Source organism: Vicugna pacos, chromosome 9 (genome assembly GCF_048564905.1).
Source record: "Vicugna pacos chromosome 9, VicPac4, whole genome shotgun sequence".
In the NCBI taxonomy this organism is placed as follows: domain Eukaryota; kingdom Metazoa; phylum Chordata; class Mammalia; order Artiodactyla; family Camelidae; genus Vicugna; species Vicugna pacos.
The window spans coordinates 76,009,132-76,026,268 of NC_132995.1; the positions used below are offsets into that span (position 1 = coordinate 76,009,132).

Consider the following 17,137-nt stretch of genomic DNA (forward strand, 5'->3'; position numbering starts at 1 on the left):
GGTCCCGGCTGCCCTTTAGTTTTGCTTCCTGCTTTCGTGCGGGTGGGTTGAGGAGTCCACTCTTTTTTTCCCTTTTAACCGCTGGTTGCTATGATAGTGAGACTCTAAGTGAAATGGTAATGCTACCACTGTGCACAAGTACTTCTCTGAAAAGATCTTTTTTGCTCAGTTTTAATGCCGTTAATATCTAATTCCCAGTGTTTTAGTTGGAAGCTGTTCAAATTTCCCAAATCATAAAATCTTTCGAAGCCTGCTCTGAGTTACTTTTTCTTGATTCAGTTCTCCTCCCTTTTGAAAGGTTTTTGAAGGCCTACTGCCAAACAGGGAACGACCTCTGCTTGCTGGAGACCAGGGTGACAGGGACCCTGGCTTGCCGTGAGGTTTCTCCCCCTCTGGGGGCGTTTTTGGAGCAGTGCGCGAGGGGTGTTGCTGGTCCTTTCTGTCATGTGTCCTCACACGCGTTTCCTAAACATCCTCCCTGGCGTGGCGCTGTTACTGTGTATGTGTCCTACATGTGTTTCCTATTTTTTATGACTCATGCTTACGGTACTCATAAAGATTTATCCTTTATCTTGGCTCTGAGTAATGAGCCCACTTGCACACTTCCAGCAGAGATGTGGGTTGGGACGGCTGCAGGACAGGCCTCTTGAAGGCAGAGCGCAGGAAGCATGACGTAGTCAGCTAAGGTGCTGCTCACTCCTCCCCCCGAGGAAACGGCTCCGTTTCGTGAATTTATTAATTTGTGTTTTCCAGGTTTTCCTTTCCCTTTGCCCCTTTTAGCCATTTTACTGCTTATGAGTGAGACCACCAGAGGGTGGCCAGATGCAACATCTGCTCTCCTCCTTTTCCTGCTGGTAACTGTGTGAAAGGGTTTGGTGGAGGAAGAAATGGAAACAATTAAACTGAAATGATATTTGTATTACATGTGCAGCAAACAGCCAGGGGGTCTTCTTGGGTTCAGATAAACACTCGGACCCAAGAGACTAAGACAGGCCCCCGGTGGCTTCAGTCCACGACAGGGTGTAGTGTGGGACCAGAGCTGGGAGCAGGGTGGCGTGGCCGCCCTCTGTTTGGGTGCCTGTGACCGTCTGCACATCAGTTCACGCAGCCATCCAGAGCTTTCCAGCTGGTGGCTCCAATGCCAGGAGGTCTCTGTGGTTTAGAAGCCTCATTCCTTCCAGGAGCTAATAGGCAACTATGCTCTATAGCAATAGTTTCCATGGTGCCGTGAAGGGCGTGCCTGGCTTACAGGAGTCCTTGCTCTCAGGAAGCCTCCAGATGTCTCCTTCTATAGGTAAGAGAAATTACCTTTTGTTATGGTTGACATATTGTTTTAATTACCAGGTTATAGAGTTAAGAGAGTTAACAGAAGATCAAAGTCTCATGTGGAAGAGGAGTAAATTTTGCCAACTCTTTGCCCACAGCCGTGGATTTTATTGCTTTTTTTATTATATATATTCCTGACAATGGTAGGCTGAATAATGGCTCCCGAAGATACGCCCCCATCCTAATCCCCAAACCTGTGACTGTTACTATGTGAATGTTCTGTAGACAAAGTCTTTGCAGGTGTGGTTAATGGAAGAACTTGAGGTGAGAAGGTCCTCCTGGAGTGTCTGGGTGTCCTCTGAATGCAACCACATGAGTTCTCATAAAACAGAGATTTGAGGTAGACTGAAGATGAGAAGGCGATGTGACCATAGAGACAGAGATCGGAGCGACAGGGCCACAGGTCACGGAATGCCAACAGCTCTGGGCAGCTGGAAGAGGCACGGAGAGGATTCTCTCCTCGAGACTCTGTTGTCTCTGCTGACATCTTGATTTTGGCTCAGCAATACTGATTTTGGACATCTGGACTTCAGAACTGTAGGAGAATACATGCTGTTTTAAGGCACCAAGTTTTTAGTAGTTACAGCAGCCCCAGGAAGCTGAGACTTCTTCTCCCTTAGCTTGGGAGGGTGTCTTGAGTTCCGTGCAGCCTTCCTGTCCCCATTTTGTTCAGTGCCACGTTCTCCCTCTCTGTGAAGGACATTACCCAGTTGCTAAGGCCCCAAACCCTGGCGTTATCCATGACTTTCTGTTTTCTCAGATGTCACAGCCCATCCTGTTTATTCTACTATAAAAATATATTCTGAGCCCGCCCACCTTTGACTGCACAATCCCCCATCCCCGCCAAACCCTGCACCTCCCCCCGCACCGCATCCCACCACCATCTTTGGTCTGAGCCACCGTCACCTCTTTACCTGAGGTGCCGTGGACCCCTCGCCCCTGTTGTTTGAGGGCGGAATCTGGAACTAGAGTTCCTGTGTTGGAAGCTTAGTTCCCCTGTTTCGGAACTGACTCTGGCCAAGTTACTTTACTTCTCTGTGCCTCATTTTCTTCACATGGGGACAATGTGGCATCTGCTTCATAGGTTGCTGTGACAGTTAAATAATTAAAATGCAATGGGTGCTCAGAACAGTGCTGGGAATATAATGAGCCTCAGTGAACGTTCGCTTCGTTATTAGCTAAAAAGATCTGTTCTCCGCGTAGCAGCCTGAATGATCCCTCAAAAACGTTAAGTCCAGTCACAGAATTCACCAGCTCAGCTTCCTGCAGCGGCTTCCCGTTACATTTAGAATAAAATCCCCAGCCCCTCGCAGACCCCTCACTCCCTCTCCCACCACCTCCCCATCTTCTGGATGCTGAATGATTGGCCCAGATGTCCTTCCAAGGTGCCAAGTGCGTTCCCGCCTCCCACCTTTGCTCGGAGCACTTCTCCTGGCCGTTCACAGGGCTTGTTTCCTCCTTCCTTCTGGTCCCTGCCCAGCCATCACCTCTGCAGAGAGGCCTTCACTGACCACCCCATTTATGATAGCCAAGCCCCCTTGACTCACCCCCACCCTGTTTTGCTTTTTAGAAAATTAATTTGTAAACCACCCGATATTTATATTTAAATGTGTTTATTGTCCGTCCCCTCCGGTACACTATCCATGAGGTGTTTTATTTTGTGCACTGTCTCCAGTGATTAGAACAGACCCAGCACACCGTAAGCATTCAATAAAAAGATGTGAAATAAATGCTTGAATGAACAAAGGAATATGTTGATTTGTAACAGCTTACTTAGCTTTATTAAATGAACTGATTTGGAAATTTCTTATTTGAAAATTTCTCATATTTTCTGGAAAATCTGATTATTGATATTGGTATATATGGTCAGTCATAAAGTAATGTTTCTTAATCCAGGCTTCACAGTGTAAAAACACAGCCGTTGGATCGTGAGTCAATAAACGATTGGTCCTTCATTTACCCGATCCTTTTATTTGAACTTGAGCAAATCTCTAGACCCACGTGAGTCTCAGTGTTTTCTTTTGTCAGTATGAAGAGGTTGGGAAGATTGATATTTAGTATTTCAAGGTTTTTTTGAGTCTACATTGATAATTAAGGGCATATTTTTTAAATAGTCCAGGCCTCCAAAATGAAAAACAGCATAACTTGCATTTAGTAAAAAAAATACCAGTTGAAAAGCAGAATTGAGAATGTTTCTGGAATCATTGAACTAGAAATGCCGCTGAAGAGGCCTCCGCTGCTGTGGGCGAGGACGCACCCACAGCCGCAGCGTGAGCCGCGGGGGTCTGATGGCGTCTTACGTGTTTTTTTAAACCTGGATTAAGTGGGATTTGCAGATCTGGGGGCAAGTCTGGCCTCCAAGCACTTGGGAAGATGCTTTCGGGTTTCACTGCTTAGATCTTCACTTGCCTCACGCGGTAGAAGCTTCATGATTTTCCAAAGAGCTCTACTGTTTTATCGGAACAGAGCAACAGAAAGAATCTTTCTCCCTCTCTCTTTTATTTATTGAAACACAGATTAGAGGAACTAATCATTTCAGTTTGCTCGAGCAAAGCCCCCCCCCCCCCCGTAATTGGAAGCAGGCCGCTGGACAGCCCCGGGCAGCAGCCTTCGCGAACGTTCCCCCCTCGCTGAGCATCGTGGCAGCGAGGAAGGCGCAGCCCGTGGCGCTGTGCGGATCCCAGCAAGGAGCGACACCTGTAAACAGAAAGGACCGAGACGTGGACACATAGTATTGCCCTGAACACACATGATGGAAAGTTAACCAAATAGCCTTAATCAGCTGCAGCTGGGCCGAGGTGGCCACGGAAGTGCGAAGGCACCGCTCGCTGGAAGGGCCTGGGGCCGGGGTCGGGGGGGCGCCGCGGGGTAATTGGAGCCAGGTGTGCTCACTGGCAGGGCTTCTCCGAGGTGAGAGTTTGGAGAGGTTTGAAACAGGGATGTGGTTTGGCTGAAGGCTGGGACAAAATTTTCCAAGACTAGGGGAGGAGGCTGGTAAATAAAATAGAGCCGAGTGGCGGAGTATGAAGTGTGTTAGGACAGCAAGTACCTTGGCAGCTGCGAAAGCCTGTGTCTGATGGCCTTGCCTTGGTGTTTGTGGTGGGAGAAGGGCGCCCAGCTGCACGGACGTAGGTCCTCAGGGCCGGATGAGTTGGCACAATCTTAACGCTGGAGGCTGGAAGGGGCAGTTTAGGTAGACCTCTAAAGACAGATGTCCGTCCCCAGACTCCCCAGCTCTCCCTTCACCTCATCCAGTGACTTTGCTGCCCTGGAAGGAGTGCGTGGCCTGAGCACCTCGGGTGTTCCTGTTTCTCTGGAAGGTGCACTCCGGGATGGAAGGGCAGGTGGCTGTGTTCCTGTTCAGGAATTAGGGGTCCCCTCAGCAGATGTGGTGTTGGGGTCAGGCGTGACGTGAATGTGGTATTCTCAAGGCTGTTTGTTGGATTCTGAACAAAATTCCCCCAAATTACGATGACGCCTGGAGAGCAGGGCGGGAGCCTGCCCTCTTGGCCTTGCCGGAACAGGAGGGAGACGAGCTCGTTTGGGCTGCTTGTGCTGTCTTCCCGACCTGGACTTTGACGAGACCCAAATCCCAAAGGCTGAGGAGAAAGCTGGGGATGGCAGAAAAGCCACCAGTTCTTTACTAGGAAGCTAGGGGTCATACAGGCAGCTTCGATCAGTTTGTCATCCTGCTTCAGAATCCAGGGACCCGTCTGTCTGTTGCATAACGAGATAGGTTCTGGGCTGGGAAGGACCTGATAATTGGTTCTCTGATAATAAACTACTGGTTGAAGAGCAGGTTTGTTCTTAGAGAATTCACAAAATTTCTAGAACCCGTGAAAGATCCAGAGGACATGACAGCTGAAACTGTAGGAGGTAAAACCTTTTAGCCCTTTCTACTGTGACCTGTTTTTTATTTTCAAACTCATCTTAATTCTGTGACTCACTGCTTCATACCTTGAGACTTTCACCGGCACCGGAGAAGTCAGAATGGAAGAAATGACCTTATGTCGGTCTTACTCACTAAAGTCTTTGTGCCCATAGTCCTTAGCACTTTGACAGATGAAGCTCTGCCTTTCGGCTCCTTTCCCTCTTGTCTTCCTTCCCCCCACGTTTAGAGTGCCCCGTCATTGGCTGTGCAAAACTACCTTCAGAACTGAATGTATAATAATGTTTCTGCACACGGACAAACTATTTTATCTTAATGACTCATTTTGTGTTGAATAAAGGCATATAGTTTTATCCTTAACAGAAAAATAACCCAAGGACCTGCAGGCAGGAGGTAACAGTACCACACCGACTAGAGCCCCAGTCAAACACGGGTAAACCGCCTTCTCAGAGGATCGAGAAAACCCGCTTCTAGTCAGTCTTATCAACACCCCTGCAAGGGAGCTGTTGGTGCTGGCTTGCAGACGTAGACATGGAGGCCAAGAGAAGTTAGACGTTCTCAAGGTCATGAGCTGGGAAGCAGCTTGGTGCAGCTGAGGACTGACCTGGCAGCACACATCTCCCGTAGCGGGGCTGGAGGGCAGGTGGGCTCTCCCAGGGTTTAACATTGGTTTAGTCATTAAGTCAGTGTTTGTTAAGCACCTGCTGCCTGGCAGTCCTGACGCCCCCTGAGGATTCGCCAAAGGCAGCGAAGGTAGAGTGGATCGCGGGTTGTCCCCCTGCCCCTGCTCCCGCCCACGTGATCTCAGCCTCCTTGCTCCCCGTGACCGTGGGCTTGAGCGTTGCTCCTGATGTAGTTTGTTAGCTGCGATCATATTGGCAGTAAGTCTCTGAGCTGCAATCAGATGGCCGTCTGGTAAGAATTACGTGTGAATAGCTGGGTTGCCATCTGTAGGTTAAGCTCGTGGAAAGAGGGGCAGGTCAGGGCGTCCTGTTACTATCCATAGCTCTGCTCTCTACAAACAACTTTCTTTTCTGGATTATCTGTGCCAAAATATTACCAAATAGCTTGGGAACAGGTTGGTGTTTTGCCCTTTAGGGGGAAGAAAAAGACCATGGAGTTGAATTCGGAAAGGAATCTTGGAAAATATTTCAGTAAAACAATGTATCATTCACATGCCCCAAAATTCAGCACTGCAGGGCTCCTGCTGGCAGGATCAGGTGAACTTTGAGATATATTATGGCTTGATCTTGAGTTCTTGTGTCTCTCGACTAGGCTAAAAGTTGGCTATTTTTTTTTTCCTGGCCATGACCTTTTATCAGAAATGCCTCAGAGATGTGCTTTAGACAGGAGCCAGCAGGCTTTCTGGTGACTTTCTGTGTCTATAGCTGCCCTTTTTCTTCCCTTCAATTTTATAAAAACACGTGAATGGAAGGAGGCCCCAGTGCCATGCTGTGGAGTCACCCCACGTGCTGGTTCATCTTTCCTTGGTCTTTCATACATTCATTCATTTATTCATTCCAAAAATGTGTGTTTGGCACGTCCAGGCATTGTTCTAGGACTGGAGATACGGCGGTAAAGAAGGCAGAGTTTCAGCCTGGGCAACACGACTTACTTGGCTTTGGGCACGAGGCGCCCAGGTGTTCGTGTGACAGCAGGGGAGGCCGTCAGGGAGGCCGTCAGGTGGTCGGGGTGGCTTGCTTGAGGAGAAGGTGCGCTTGAACAGGACATTAACGATGAAAAGGGGAGAATCCCCGGACCCAGGGGAAGAGCAGGCCAGATGGAGGATCTGCCCGTGCCAAGGCCGAAAGCTCAGACGCACTTGTGGGAGGTGCGCGAGGAGGCCGGTGTGGCTGGAGCGGAGCGGCGAGGAGGGAGCCGCGGGAGACGGGGCTAGCTGGGCAGGAGCCGGATCACGCGGTGCTGTGCGGGGTGGGGGGGGGGCATCGTTTCCAGGCAGTCCTCACATTTGTCCTTTTCCAGGGGTGAAAAAGGCTGGCTCTGGACGCTGAAGATCCAGGGAGCCCTTCTGTTCCGGTCACGGAGAACAGGAGAGACGTAGCTCCACCGGCAGGACGGGTGGCTGGCCATTAGGACAGGCATCTGGGTTCTGGCCCCAGGGATGCATAACCGGGTGTAGAACTTGGACAGGCCGTTGCTTCCTTGGGCTTCAGGTTCAATCTCTACAGTAAATATTTGGCGTAGTCTGTGTGTAAAGTCTCCTGTATCACGAAAGGTCAGCGATTTTATTGTACACAAATTTTGTTTTGTGTTTCGTCCTCTTCTGTCAGATTTTGTCAGCACTGCCTGCAGTAACCAAGTCCACTGGCTCTTAATTTCGCCCCTCTCCCACTCCTTTGTTTTTGAACAGCCCGCGGAGTACTTGAGAGAAAAAGAAAGATGGCATGAAGAAGTAAACAGTGGAGGTGGGGTAAATGCGAGAGCTTTGTAACTTCACACCTCGGGCCCAAAGCTGGCCTCGTGCCTTCACGGGGCCCGCTTAGCACGTGGCCCATTGGCCTGGGAGGGTTCCCAGTCACCAGATGAGCCATTTGTAATGACTGAGACTTGTTCTCAGCCTAACGATATATGGTTCAACCAAGAGCAGCAACCAGTGTCTTCATTAAAGGGGATTATCCTATCAAAATAGTGTTTTTAGAACCTTACAGTGTTATAATGTTTGCGTTGACTCTTTTGTTTTTAAATCATATTTTGATTTATTGGAATCTCTACATTTTGATAGAAAAGAAAAAAATAAATAAGCCAATCTTCCTGTAATTCAGTATAAATCATGCCGCTCTGTCGTTGTAAAGTATATCTGAAAGAAATTAGCAAAACCAGATAAGTTAACTTGCCTCAGGACTATTATCTTGTCAACACTTCTATTTTAAAAGACACTGTAAATCTTGATTTACCTTTAGGATTAGCCTTGAGTATTTCATGATTTGTTTTGCTTCTGCCAAGCACGAAAGACTATGGGGCACACACTGACCCAGAGTTAAAGTGGGAAGAAAAAGGGAAGAAAAGAATGACATTCTCTAAAACTGCTCCCATTGGTCTGAGAAGTTTGATAAGTTCATTTTGGAATATTTCCAGTTTTTGAAAGAAGAAAGCTCTTCTGTTTTACTCTCTTGTATTTACTGTGGCAGGTTCAACTAAACTTTCGTCAATCTTGCCTTTTAATCGAGTGCCCAGATCATTCAGTGTGACCTGCATTCAGACACGTCAGCCCATTCTTTTCCATCAACCACGTCTTCTCCTAGGCTCTGCCTTGAAGGCTGTTACTGACTCCATCAATCGCTCAAAGAGCTTCAGGCTTTGGTTAGCCGCTTTATTTACGGGGAAATTGAGTCCCAATGTAAGATACTTAAACAGACTTTCTTTTTTTTCTTAAATGAATGATACGTCCTGAATCTTAACACAAGGAGGAAGACAAGCTTGGGAGGCACCCATGTCTGTGGTTTATAGTGAAAGTGACTTCTCTGTTTCTCAGGCAAGGGTGATTAACTCCTTCTCCCTGAGGGCAAACAGTAAATTGTTTTCTGTAAGTGAGAAGATCCTGCTTTCATTCTGAAAGTGCTTACCAGCAGTGAGCTTGCTTTCTCTTTTGAAGAGGATACTGTAGGAGAGATCATGACCACAGCTTGCTCCAGGTGAGTGCTGGAAGCAGCGGGAACTTGCTGTCTGGTCTCGCCAGGATTTAGGAGAGCGTCTCTAGGCTGGAGGAGGCATCCCGAGGGTGGAGAATGGAGCGCTGTCTTCGCTGCAGGGGAGTAAAGCAGACGGAGAGAGAAGAGGCTGGATCTGGTTCGTGAGTTACACACACGAGAACTGAGGGTGGGATTTGAAGATTTTTGTGTAGAGTACTGCAACCAGGACTGAATTACCAGGCCCCATGAGTTATTCCTTTTAAAAATGCACAAGGCTGGTAACTCACAATAGTTTCCTGATTTATTCATTGTTTATGGTTAAGATATATCCCAAACTGAGCAAGTGTTTATTGAGGACCTGTGAGCTGGGGACAAAGCCAGGGAACAAACTCTGCAGGTCTGGGGTTGAGGATTAAGATTGAATTTTCTCCCCTTGTGAGATACTCCTTGGCAATTCCTTCATAACGACACTGCGTGAGACTCGGAATGGGATCCCATACAGAAGGGGGCTTTTTAAAAAATCTCTATTACTGGTACCTATTCTGTTGGGCAAGTAAGTGAGGTGGTTGAAGTGGGTTTGATAAATTAACTTACTAATGTGATTAAGTCACACTTGATACGCCAGGAGTCGATGTGCGTTGTTTATCAGGAGGCAAGCCATGGTCACATCTCAGTGAATTACATTACACACTGTTCTCTCAGTTGCCTTCACTGATTAGCTAAGCTTGGCTTTCACGGCCCATTGAGATCTGGCCCCAGTCTACCTTTCCAGCTTAATTCCTCTGTGTTCTTTTGCATATTTCCTCAGCTGAATTAAGTGTTCCCCAGACCTACCCACGTGGCCTCCCCTGCCTGGACATTGCTCTCGAGGCTCTCGCTGCCCACCTCCCTGCCCCTGTTCCGCCCTGTTCACCCCCAGGGCCCAGCAGAAGCGCCCCCTTTCTGCTCCCACAGACACATTTACATCTGAGCGTCTTGCTCAACCCCAGGACTTGTGCAAGTGGACCTCTGTCTCCACACGAGACTCGGGAAGCAGCACTGTCTAAGGGATGCCCCCAGAGACGAGGAATGTGAGCTGTGTGCACACCTCACAGTGTTCTAATCAAACGTCTAAGTGTTCTGTTCAGACTGATCAGTTACAGATTTCTCCCTACCGACAAGTGTTTTTTTTTTTTCATTGATGCATTGTATACTGCCATTGTAATTAAAGCTCTGAGGATTTCTTCTGTACGTTCTTGCTAATGGGAAGTGTATATTTTTCTTACCTGACATTTGATGATGCTATAAGGCTATTCAGGTGTGACACTTTGAGTTCCTTAAAGATAAAAGTGTTCTGCATATTAAAGCTATAGTAAGCATAGTTAATAATTAATTCAAATGGTGTTGATAAAAATTGAAGGCTTTTATTAATCCATGAGAAAATGTGTTTCTAAGTTGCTGTCCTTCACAGTTGCTGCTTCTATGCAGCACAGTTATAATGCACTATAATTTCTCATTAGCTGTTTAAATTACAGCCTAGATTGATGGTAGTGGATCAGACACCCTAAAATAGGTTATTTCTCACTTAGAGTTAATTAAGGTTTAGATAAGTTTTTTCCTTAAATTTTTAGGAATTGGTGCAGGTAAGGTCAGTATGGAATAAAGTCTAAGATTTAATTTAAAAAAATCACCTTTTCTCTTCTCTCTCTCTCTCTCTTTTTCCCTCTCTCTCCTTCAAATCCAGGGTTGGGACCAACAGCTGCTGTAGCCTGGGCAGGGTAACTTGATATAATGGCATACGTTTTGACCCTGGTCTGCTCTTAGAGCAGATTGGAAATGGTTGTTTTGGAAAATATGTGGTGAGTTTATCTCTAGACCTTCGCACCAGAGCAGTCAGTGCAGCCTCGCGAGTCCTTGGCCCCGATGTGTGTCTTTCATAACAGGACTTCGATGCTGTGACTTGATGCCTTGAGATCAGCACAACAAAATGGTGCTCAAAGAGCAGTGTTTACTTTGATCATTTTTCAGCCTCTGTGCCCCAGCCTTTGCACGGAGCGCAAATCGCTTCACCAGAGCCGTGGCTGAAGCCCACGGACTGTTTTTGCAGTCCGGTTGCTGTGGCGATTCTCAGCCTTCCATGAAACCCCGTCTCCAGGGAAACAGCAACCTTTGCAGCCGTCTCTGCCTTTTTGGTATTGTCTCTGGTGGAGGTCTTCACAAGCCTGTAGCAAACCCAAGAGTTGCTGATTTGTGTCAGGGTAAACAAATATGTGGAAACAGGACGTCTCATTCAGGACATGTCGTGTTTCAAAACAAACAGCTCTCTACCCTTCTCCCAAATCGTATGAGAACTTTGAAGTATCTCCAAGTCTGGCTGAAGCCAGTTTAGTGAGCCACGGAGAGGTTGCTGGTCATGATAACGATGCAAGTAAGAGCTTTGGGAGAGTAACTGATGAAGTTTGTGGAGTTGCCAGGTAGGGAAGAAAGAGAGTGGTGGCAAAGGAGAAGCTCAGTGGGGCTTGTGTGTGCCAGGCAGGAGAAGCCGGTTTAGGAGAAGGAGTGGGCTGGGTCTAAGGGGCCAGCAGTTTGATGTTTAGGGGACTGTGAGAAGAACTGTTTTGACTTTAAACTTCAGTGGGGGACGATATAGATAAAATCTTCCTTCCGTAGGGACCAAGGGAGTGGAGAAAAATCACCATGGTTTTAGACGGCAGAAGTGATAATAGCAAAACACTTACAGAGCACTCACTGTGTGCCAGTCGCCGCCCTCCATGCTCTGCGCCTATGACATGCTTAATCCTTTGACGTCTGGTAGAGTGAGCGCAAGCATTACCCCCGTGTTGCAGTCAGTGACACTGATGCCCCGAGATCCAGAGCGTGCTCAAGGCCCTACGGCCAGCAGACGGGGAGCTGAGATCCCAGCTGGCTCTGAGTCACCGCTCTTATCCACCAGGTCAGACGGCCTGTAATCTAGGAAAGAAGGCAGAATGACCCAAAGGACTGGGTTACAGGAGACACTGGCCAACCTGGAAGAAAACATAGATCTTGGAAGAAATTAAATTATGTTTTAAAAGTTGCTTATTGATTTATTCATTTGTTCGTTCATTTATTCATCATTAAATATCACGTGGTTCTGGCTAAGTGCCAGGCATTAGCCTAGGCTCTAAGGCAATGACAAGCCCGCCCCCTCCTCTCAGATAGTCTGTGTATACAGACTTAACCTAGGCCTAGGCAGCAGGTGCTAGATGCTGTGAGAGGAGGGTCATCTGGACGTTGGCCAGGAGCACCGCTGGGAAGAGCTCCCTTCTTCCTCATCGGGGCACCGATAACATCAAGTCTTCCGAAAGAGTGTGGCATTTTTTCTGCGGTGAACAAAATTTACCCCAGGTGAAAATATGAAACTGTAGTTAAATGAAGTGTGTTAGCCCACAGTTCTGCCTCTTTCTAAACAGAACTGAGAAGTCTAATTTGATGAGTCTGCGTGTGGTCACATACAGTTTGTACTTGAGATTTTCCAGACCGCTGTAGAGCAGTATGTTCAGTTTGTAAATAGCACTGCTAGGAGTCGGTTCCACGGTAACGAATGGAGAGCACTTTATAAGAAGGAATGGGGTTGAGAAGGCCTGGGAGATCCATCTTCAAAGGAAAGAATTCCCCTGTGCCTCGGGTTGTGAGTGTGCAAAGTTCCTGAAACATGTTGAGGACCTGTCTGTAACTAGTACACAGTTTTCTGTGACTCTGGGGCAAGCAAGTGTTAACTTATTGACTACTCATAATAACGCTAAAAAGTAGACACTGTGATTCTGTTTTTTAGATGAAGAAACAGCAGCACAGAGAGGTCAAGCAGTTAGTCCAAGGCGACACAGCTAAGGAATTAATGGAGCTGGAATTGAACACAGAGAGTTTGGTGCAAGTGTTCATGATCTCAATCACTATGCAATGGTAATTAGTCATATTTCACTTTATGGGTCCCATTTTAAACCATAAAGTATTAATTAAAAAGCAGTCTCTTAGGTGTTAAGACATTCTTAAGATTAGCTTGAGGCTATGTTCAAAGCAGCATTATTTATGACAGCTGTATTTACATACAGCATTATTTACAACAGCCAAGATATGGAAGCACCCTACGTGTCCATTAGCAGTTGAATGGATAAAGAAAATGTGGTGTACACACACACACACACACACACACACACACACACACACACACACACAGGAATACTACTCAGCCATAAAAAAGAATGAAACTGTGCCATTTGCAACAACAACATGAATGGACTCAGAGGGCATTACGCTAAGTGAAATAAGTCAGAGAAAGGTAAATACTGTATGATATCACTTATATGTGGAATCTAAAAAATACAACAAACTAGTGAATATAATAAAAAAGAAACAGACTCACAGTTACAGAGAACAAGCTAGTGGTGACCAGTGGGCGGGGGAGGGGCAAAGTAGGGGTGGGGGTGTGGGAGGCACAAACTTTTGGGTGTAAGAAGGTTCAAGGATGTATTATACAACACAGGGAATATAGCCAATATTTTGTAATAACTGTAAATTGAAAGTAACATTTAAAAATTGTGTGTGTGTGTGTGTGTATAGATATAAAGATTAGCTTGAGGCTAATTTAAGACCCCCTCGTCTCCATGAAACATCTGGTCATTCACTGTCCTAAAAGGGACCATATCCATTGTGTACATCATGCTTTATTTTTCACTGCTAACTGGGGACCTTCCATGGTAAGTGGATAATTAATAGAAAAAGAAACGAAAACCATATAGTTTTGCTACTTGTTAACTCTGATTGAAAAGTGTGTTTGCTTAAGGATGTGGAATCTGATAGTGACTCTGACTGTATCAGGTTTCTCTAGTTAAGAAAGAAACAAAGTTATTATAGAATATTATCCCCCAGTAATGGTCTGAAAAGTTTAACTGTTTGTCATCTTTCTTTGAGAGAATAGTAAAAAATTCCTCACACATTAGAGTTTAGAAAGAATTATGTTTATCATAAGTACAAATTATTTAACCTTTTCAACTATCCTATGGGATTGCTCTGATCTCTTTTAAGGTTTGAGGAGATTTAATATGTAATGAAGGATAGTGGCTTGTTCAAAGCTAGTTCTGATTTTGGAATCTGGGCTTATGAGCAAGGCAACAAACTCCCAAAGACCTACATACACAAAGACGTGGACGTACGTGCCTGGAACTTCCACAGCAGAGCTCTGGACTCCTCGTGAAGCTCCGAGGGGCTGCCGTGCCCTCCCGGATAGACTTGCTTTATTCAGCGTCATTTTCTTTTGAAACGATTGCTGTTGAGAGGCGCTCTCAAGGGTTTCGCTGTATCACTTACTAAACAAATACATGGATCTTTAAGAACGAATTTAGCAAGCTTCTTTAGAAAGTAGATGAAATAGGAAGTGGGTGCGGAGATTCTGAAAGTCTTAAGAAAAGTGTTCAGTAATGAAGCCAGAATCCTGAGACTGGTCAGCAGGGATCCTGGTGGTCATCCAGTCCAGTTTACACTTGTTTGTGAATTTTGCTTCTAACATATCTCTTAGTGGTCATCCAGCCAATCTAAGCAGTTCAGAAAATTGAGGAGTGGGAGAAACAAGAGAATTAATCCCACTGACAGCTGCTGCCTGCTTCTGTGGAGACGGGTAGGTCCACTTTGCCCTGTGGAGGGCCCGGCCCAGCCCAGCCCGGCCCGGCCCGGCTGCTGCCACCCCCCAGACCCCGGACGTCTTCTCTCCCCGCCCGCTCCGGAGGTGGCGCAGTCTTGGCGCTGTGTTAGAATCATCTCTTCGGGTGTCCGTCTTCCCTCTGGACTGTGATGAGCAAACTGGGGAAACACAGGCTGCGTCTTACTCATGTTTCTGTTGCCAGTAATTGGCATGGTGCCTGGCACCTTATAGGTCCTTAATTAATGCTGTTTGAATAAATGAAAAACATGCACAGGAAACACAGGCCACTGTCTGAAGCTGGCTGGCTGGCTGGCTAGTGTGTGCCTTCCGTGTGACTGTCTCAGATCTGGAGTCCTGAGGACCGATGCGACCGTTCAGCCTTCTTAAACACACCCAGTTCCTTGTAGAATCACGTGAAGGTCTTTCCAGATGAGATTTGAAACTCAAGACTTGGCCAGGTTCATCCTGTATGGAAGTTCAAGTCACATTTTTTTTTGGTGTGTAGTAAACATAAAACATTTACCATTTAGCCATTTTGAAGTGTACATTTCAGTGATGTTTGTACATTCACAGTGTGGTGCCACCGTCACCACTGTCTTGTTCCAGAAAGAAGCTCCATACCAGTTGGCAGCCTGTCCCACTCTCCCGTTCCCCCAGCCCCTGACAGCTGCTTTCAATCTCTTTGCATCTGCCTGCTTTGGGGACATTTGGGCATTTCATGTAAAGGTAATCATGAAACATGTGGGCTTCTGTATCTGGCTTTTTTCATTTCACATATTTTCAAGGTTCATCTATGTTGTATGTATCAATACTTTATTCTTTTTATTGTCAAATAATACTCCATTGTATGGATATACCACACATTTTGCTTATTTCAGGTCACATTTTCATAGAGAAATTTGTCATTGTAAGTCAGATTTCTTATTTCTGGTCAAACATCCCGAATGCCAGAGAATCTTAATTATGTCTACAAGTTCCTGGTAATTTTGGAATATTTAAATTTATAATCAAAACCTGAATATTTTATAATGCAGCTCCTCCCCCCCACTTTCCCTATTTGGCTCTACTTACTGCTGATAATATTTTCAAAGGACGAGTCGGAGACAGAATGGTGGGCGACAGCCGTTTCACTGAGAATGAGAAGTAGATGACCGGTGGCTGTTGACTTCACAGGCGTTGGGGCTTGACGGAACCATGAAACGGAGCTCAAGCCCCTGACCTTGATGTCGCTCAGGACCTTCCAGACTTTGGTCAGAAGTAGGAAGCCCTTCAGAGACGTGCTACGTGGCGGGCAGCTTGTGCCTCCCCACTCACAGGGGAGCCAAGCCTCTGTGATTCTGTCGGACTCTCTTTAAATACAGCTGCTTTGGCTGTGCCTTCTGTGTGACATTCAGAGATGAGGAGCTTTCTTAAGAAGTCATTTTACATCTACAAAGTGAGACTGTATAAAAAGCTAAGGCAGTTAGTATTTCCCCGTGTTGAGGCTGGACCTCATATTCCCCGCGGCAAACAGGGGAAGCGATGTTGATTGTTCCTGTGGAAGTGCGTGGCTGTTGCCTCCTTCCCTTTCTGTCTCTCTGTGCTGCCCGATTCCCAGCACCGTGGCTCGGTGTTTCAGGGTTTGAAGTTGCTGACGGCTTGTGTGGTGTTGCCTCATTACAGTGTCTTCCTTACTGGGACGTAAGCGGCTGGGATAGTATCGGTTACGTGACTTCAGAATCAAATGTTTCGTGTTAGAATTTGCGCTTGGTTCATTCTGAGGTCAAGTCTATTCCTGGTCCCTCCATGGCACACAACTCTGCTTTACTTGTAAAGAAATGTCAACAGGATTTTTTTTTTTTAGTTTTTTTTGGGGGGGTGGTAATTAGGTGTATTTGTTTACTTTTAGAGGAGGCACTGGGGCTTGAACCCAGGACCTCGTGCATGCTAAGCACGCGCTCTACCGCTGAGCTGTACCCTCCCCGCAGCAGGATCATTCTTGATCTAAATAAGGAACCTCGTTCAGACGTCTTGCAACTTAGTCTTGCTTCTTTCTTTCTTTTACTTTTTATTTTCCTTTTCCTTCAGGTTATTGGTTAAGTGCTTAAAGGATTTTAGGGGTAGAGTGTAGCTGTAAGACATTTGTCACCAGGTGTTCTGCTCTGCAGTGCAACTTTGTCCCTTTCCAGTTAGAACAACTGTGCTGAAGTACTTTTAACGCTGCCTGAAGAAAATAGAAACTAAACGCTTCAGTACTGACTTCAGGAAGATACTATCCGTCTTAGACACAGCTACAGCACGGCGAATTCTGTATGCGCGATTTAGCAACGCTCCTTCTGCCTTCCGTGGCCATAGGTCTTGTCCTGAAAACTCGTTAGAGGGTTTAGGGGACACTGATTTGAGGAGGGGAATGAACGAAATACTGAACTCGAGTGCAAACCCTGCAGACTGCATTTGCTCTCTTGTGCATTAGGCTGTTCTGACATAGTTTGTTGCCTGAATTAAAAGCATTTAAAAGTCTGTGCCTCTAAAAGATAGTGGAGCATTTAATCATAGACGATAATGCTTTTTCAGGAAAAATGCTCCCCAGACACAGACTGACATGTTCTCCCACCTGGGACCTGTGCGTTGTTTCTT

The 17,137-nt window shown here is 46.4% G+C and overlaps 1 protein-coding gene and 2 long non-coding RNA genes across 5 annotated transcripts in view; 2 read left to right on the forward strand and 1 right to left on the reverse strand.

Annotated features, from left to right (window-relative positions):
- TGFBR3 (transforming growth factor beta receptor 3) overlaps positions 1-17,137 on the forward strand; it is a 179,071-nt gene that overhangs the window by 85,763 nt on the left and 76,171 nt on the right. The window lies entirely within an intron of this gene.
- On the reverse strand, positions 7,852-10,937 carry LOC140698542 (uncharacterized). The gene is made up of 3 exons (XR_012076361.1): positions 10,536-10,937; positions 8,800-8,978; positions 7,852-8,033 (listed from the first exon to the last, which is right to left on the reverse strand). It is a non-coding gene; the product is annotated as an uncharacterized lncRNA (long non-coding RNA).
- On the forward strand, positions 11,025-11,920 carry LOC140698543 (uncharacterized). Its single transcript, XR_012076362.1, has 2 exons — positions 11,025-11,272; positions 11,798-11,920. It is a non-coding gene; the product is annotated as an uncharacterized lncRNA (long non-coding RNA).